Source organism: Rhinichthys klamathensis, unplaced genomic scaffold, assembly GCF_029890125.1.
Source record: "Rhinichthys klamathensis goyatoka isolate OS25496 unplaced genomic scaffold, OSU_Roscu_1.1 h1tg000092l_1, whole genome shotgun sequence".
In the NCBI taxonomy this organism is placed as follows: Eukaryota; Metazoa; Chordata; class Actinopteri; order Cypriniformes; family Leuciscidae; genus Rhinichthys; species Rhinichthys klamathensis.
This window is the reverse complement of record NW_026606631.1, coordinates 1,997,076-2,002,864: the sequence shown is the minus strand read 5'-3', so window position 1 is coordinate 2,002,864 and position 5,789 is coordinate 1,997,076. Positions and strand designations below refer to the sequence as shown.

General features: G+C 39.6%; 1 long non-coding RNA gene across 1 annotated transcript; it reads right to left on the bottom strand.

Annotated features, from left to right (window-relative positions):
- Positions 1 to 1,148: 1,148 nt before the first annotated feature.
- On the bottom strand, positions 1,149 to 2,000 carry LOC130086019 (uncharacterized). Its single transcript, XR_008807195.1, has 3 exons — positions 1,884 to 2,000; positions 1,369 to 1,469; positions 1,149 to 1,274 (listed from the first exon to the last, which is right to left on the bottom strand). It is a non-coding gene; the product is annotated as an uncharacterized LOC130086019 (long non-coding RNA).
- Positions 2,001 to 5,789: the final 3,789 nt, after the last annotated feature.

Genomic DNA, 5,789 nt, shown 5'->3' with positions numbered 1-5,789 from the left:
GGCCCCCTGGTGGCCAAGGGGCCCCAAGCAGCCGCTTAGTTCGCTTATGCCTCGGGCCGGCCCTGGTGACGCCAAATGACATCTTATTTAATCGTCCAACAAACGTCCTGTATTAACGTCCGTAGAATTTCTGTATAAGGGCTAATTATACTCCAAATGTGGTCATTTTGGACGTCACATTTTGATACCTTAAAGGTGCAGACTGTGACGCCAAACAACGTCTTATTTAGTCGTCCAACAAACGTCCTGTATTAACGTCCAGAGGACCTCAGGAGGTGCAGACAGTGCTTTTATACTGCACTGTTCATAACCTTTGTCTCATTTTAACTGTTCCAGTTCATTTTTCTGTAGCTTCATTTGATTGCTTTCCTTTCCACCACATAACTGGAAAACATTCCAATGTAGCCAAATCCATCCATTTCCAGTTCAAACCTGCCTCTGAGCCAAATGCTACAGGAAAATTAACTGGTACAGAAAACAGGCCCTCCACCCTCTGGAAAGGGATAGGCATACAGTTGTGCACAGAGGTTTAAGAAATCAATTCAATCCCCACTCATTTTTATTTTTTGTAAATCACTGTATGATCTGTACAATTTCAGTTAAACACAACTATCACACAAGTGCTAAACAAGACGCAAATGTTGAGTGACTTAGTAACTGACTGCTGTGTGTGTGTGTGTGTGTGTGTGTGTGTGTGTGTGTGTGTGTGTGTGTGTGTGTGTGTGTGTGTGTGTGTGTGTGTGTGTGTGTGTGTGTGTGTGTGTGTGTGTGTGTGTGTGTCATTATATATATATGTGTGTGTGTGTGTGTGTGTGTGTGTGTGTGTGTGTGTGTGTGTGTGTGTGTGTGTGTGTGTATATATGAAGACAAGAGTTCAGATGCAAAAGCCTCTGTGCCATTTGAAATTTTCTTGTAGAATGATAATTTTTATCAAGCTTGTATATTTAAGTTCAGTAATTTCACTTAAATGACAAGGTAATCTTCATTGCCATTTAAGTGAAATTACTGAACTTAAATATAGAAGCTTGATAAAAATTATCATTCTACAAGAAAATTTCAAATGGCACTTAGAGGCTTTTGCATCTGAACTCTTGTCTTCATATATATAAATATATATATATATATATATATATATATATATGCGTGTGTACATGATCAGTGACTATGTGGAGCAGTGAACCCTCCACTTCTTTGTGGTGCGTGTTTAAGGTGTTCTGAGGTGAAAGTTCTAATGGAGTCCTCCGTAGCATTTTGGTCGAACTTCATAACTCCATCTGCACAAGTACAAAAACACACATAATTACTATCATACAAAGGCACTCTGCAGTCATACATCAAGTCCCTCATTCTTTTTTTATCTGGCCTTACCTTGTAGTGCTCTGTATATTTTTGTGTTTCCGAAAGGCCTCTTGCCGTTTTGCCCCCTCCCCTTCATATTAAAAGATGCCATTACGGCATTAGAGAAGAGTCTAAAGGAAAATAATTTACATTTAGAAATCAATAGAAGAAAGTATGTTCTGTGGCCACAAACATATACACAAATAATATTCTGTATACACACAGTCATGTCGGTCAGGGGGGGGGGTTTACGCCATGGAGGTATTAATATAACTGGAGACAGTGAGGAGAAGCTCCTCCCCCTCCCCCTCCGATCCATTTTTATGCATTTCTAGCAAACTCAGCCTAAACGGGCTGAAATTGGCCGCCACCATGATGGATATTTGTGGGCTTAATTCCGGGGTCAAAAGTAATTTCCTATCATCTGTCTCGGTAGCCAATAAGGTGCTCCATCAGTGCATGCATCAATGCATGGATGGCCAATGAAACTGATTGTGATTCAGACATTGAAAAAAACAAAGTCCATACTGTATGTACTAACGTACCTGTCAAGGGCTTTGTGGACACAGTCCTTGGTGGTCTTTCCACCAACTTTTGATATTTGCAGCACCTGTTAGAATAACTTCATTAGTCAGTAAGGTTGACTGGCCCTCCCCAAAATAAACCAACAATGAGTGCATTGTATTGTATAAAGCTATCTTTTACTTCCATACTTATACAACTACCAAAGCATCCTAGGCCTCCGCATCATGGAGACATTCCTCTTCACGGTCAAAGTCCTCCATAGTCTCCATCTTTTCGATGTTTACTGGTGAACTGGCAGGTTGGCTTTGCTTTAAGCAAGTTCTTATGTCAGCGAGTATGTCTAGGACTTTTTTCTGGTACACTGAAATCAATAAACACAAATGAAGATCACAATCAGTCATGTCCAAAGTTATGGGAACAGCAAGGCAAATTTCTTTCTTTTTGTTGTACATTGAAGACATTTGGGTTTAAGATAAAAATACGAATGTGAGACTAAAGATCAGAATGCCAGCTTTCAATTCCTGGTATTTACAGTACATCTTGATCTGTTAAACAGCTTATATCACCCCTTGTATGGGAACATATGACTGACAGGTGGTTCCCGTTGCCCAAATGTTTACTTTTAGGTTGATTGTTAGAACATTAAATAGTGCTGCATGACTAGTGTTTATTTTAGCCTTGAGTTTTACCTATACAGTTTGCATTTTTATGACCAACATTATGTTTTGTGATGTTAGTGGGTCACTGGCATAAAACAGTAGCAAGCAAGGGTTTGCAAACATTCTGTTATGTTGTTATGTTATCATATTTTAGTTTTCTTTATGACAAAGCCAGTGGCAGACCACAAAAAACACGGCATTAGTCAGTTTAAAGTATTGCCATACAGAGAACCAAGCCATAGTGGCCTTGGAATGTGGGATTTTTAAAGTGCAATCACGGCCAGATCATTGGGCAAACAACGACGGCCAAAATAAAACCCCAGCAAATGTACAAAACATGTAGCGGAATGATGTTAGCTGCTACTTGTTAATCTTTGGTGCCGTGCGAAAGTTGTTTTCAAAAGTAGGCTAACTATGGCCAATGTTTAGCTAACGCTAGCTAGTGGAGATTCACTCCCTCCCCCACAACAGGTTTAAGTAGGCTAGTTTAAGACAATAACGCTAAAACAGCTAAAATTACTAAAGCATAATTTAACAAACTTCACTAAGTTGACCGAACCTACCTTGAAAACAAGGATTTTTTCAGATTTAGGCCCATCTCTTGCTTGAAGTTGCTGTCGTTCACTTTTCCTGTGGTGTTTCCTGTGGAACTACCATACTGCAGGCGGGACTTCCTGTTTCATGTATATATATGCGGACCAATTCCGGACTGCACCTGTCTTAGACGTCCACATGGCGTCACAGTCTGCACCTTCAGGGAACCAAAATCTGACTTCCAAACATGACGTAGAAAATACCTCGTTTGGAGGTAACTTTGCAAACCTAGATCATGTCGATTTCCTGCACCTGTCTTAGACGTCCACATAACATCCAGAAAACTACATATTCCGGCGTTCAAATATTGAACATTATATTGACGTCCAGGTGGGCTCATAGTTAGATGTCCAAATAGCGGACCTAGATTGCACGTTGCATAAAGGTCAAAAATTGGTCTTGGACCGACTGACGCAATATAGACATGATCTGCCTGTCCAATAGACGTCTGATGTTTAGTGGGTATGTTGCTGTCTGGGATATCTCAGGGATTTTTTAGGGATATCTAAAAAATAAGTGCCGTTTTAAAAAACACACTTCTAATGCACCATCCAACATTCAAAATCAAGTAACGGGCCTGGCACTTAATAAAATGTCTTTCCTTCCAACAAAAGGAAACAAAAGTCAACTGTGGTAAATTGAGTCACTTTATCAGCTCAACCGAAAATCCATTGTCATTTTCCTCAGCAGATGTAATTGCGATTAAAAACTGCCAGTTGTTTTCTGCCTTCTACCTGAGCATCAAGTGATCCCTCCAGCCGTGAACAGTTTGATGTGTAAATTGATTAAAGTCATGATGCACAGAGCCCTGCGGTCCGGATTACCAGCAGTTTCAGCCTCAGATGCAGCAACAGCTGGAAAAGCGCTCGGTCACAGGGGGGTTGTGGCTCTAGTAGGATGAGATGAAATGCTAAAGAGTACTTGTCTACCCTCGGGGCTCTGTGCCGAAAGAGTGTCCTTTACTGGGAAGGGCGGAGGACAGGAAAAGATAACGCTCAGTGACATTAAAAGAAAGCACACAGATTTTCTGGATTGTTCACAGTCAGTTTGAGTATGAAATGCAGCTGAACTTGTGTTTCTCTGATCTCTGATCTCTCCATGGAAGGCACTGGATAGTGATTTGGATAACAGCTCTCGCAGACATTTAAGTTTTTTCTGTTTTCAAATTGTGGCTTCGAAAAGTGATAATGGGGGTCACTTAAGTTCTTCAATGAATCATGAAACAACATATTTAGTTAGTTCTGGACCTTGAATCTGTCAAACATCACTGTTTGTTCAAGTTCTGTTCTGTTTGTTTCCATTCAAGTCATGACAGACTGAGTGGAATTAGAAGTTGAACGTGCATGAACGCCACCACAAAGTCGTAATTACGAGTGGGAAACTCAAGATTTTCTTTGAGCCCAGAGTTGGGAATATTTCAGTAAGAAAACATGTCAGAAACAATGGCTGTGGTTGATGGCAAATTTGTTGAAATTACAGTTGAATTCAGGTGTTTCGATCAGATCTAGGTGCATATCAATCAAGCATAGCCATGCAGTCTGCATTTACAGGCATTTGTGAAAATGGGTCATTCTGAAGAGCTCAGTGAGTTCAAGCATGTTATTGTGATTGGATGCCATCTTCGTGAAATTTCAGCCACCACAGTAAGTGGTGTTATTGGAAAGTGGAAGCATTTAGGAACAGCAGCAACTCTAAAGTAAAAGAGCAGGGTCATTGACATTAACTTCCACTGACATTAAAATATCAGGGCAAAAACTTATGCTACAACTGTACAAGTTTTCTCCTTGAAAAAAATATATTTATGCCTTAAAATAGCATGAATGTAACTTTACACCCTTGTCTCATTTAGTATACACAGTTAAATGAATATGCAAATCAGCCCCGCCTCCACTCACTCACACCAGCTCAGAGATCCAGTCATTGACGATCACACGTTGACCTGATTGGTTACAAGGTAGTTTGTGACGTCAGAAACACCAGCGATTTCAAACCACGTTTTTGAGACTGTCTTTGGTTCACTGCAGTTTTAAAGAGAAAATACTCAGCAATGGTGTTGACTTATGAATTTACACATGGTTTGTCTTAAAGCATATTAAAAACACCACATAGACAAATAAACAACATCAAAAGCTTGATTTCCACTACAGGGGGTCTTTAATAGTGAGGATTTGCATTGTATTAACTCTTTCTGCAGGTACACCAAGGAGGTTCCATCATTACATGGTGACAAGCCTTTCTTTTGAATCATTCATTCAAATGATTTGTTCAAAAACTGTCTGAATTCAGAATAACACACACCACTCTTACTATTTTTGTCATATATTGATGAAATAGTATGTGTAGTAGTATGCTATTCCGAATTCAGCCACTTTCTGAGTGAGTCATTAAATCTCAAGTGATTCATTCAAAAATACTGATCAATTTATTGAAATTAAACAAATGAGTATCGATATCAGTGAGTCATGGAATCACTGATTGAAAAAAAATCAATCAAATCGATTCAATTGACATTGACTACTGCACTACTGTTGAGTTGCTAGGAGAAGCGCAATGTTCTGTGGATTTTTTCGGATTGGTTTACTTGGCGGATCAAAATCGGATATATATATACACAATATTGCCAAAAGTTTTGGTACGTCTGCCTTTACATGCACATGAAATTTAATGACATCC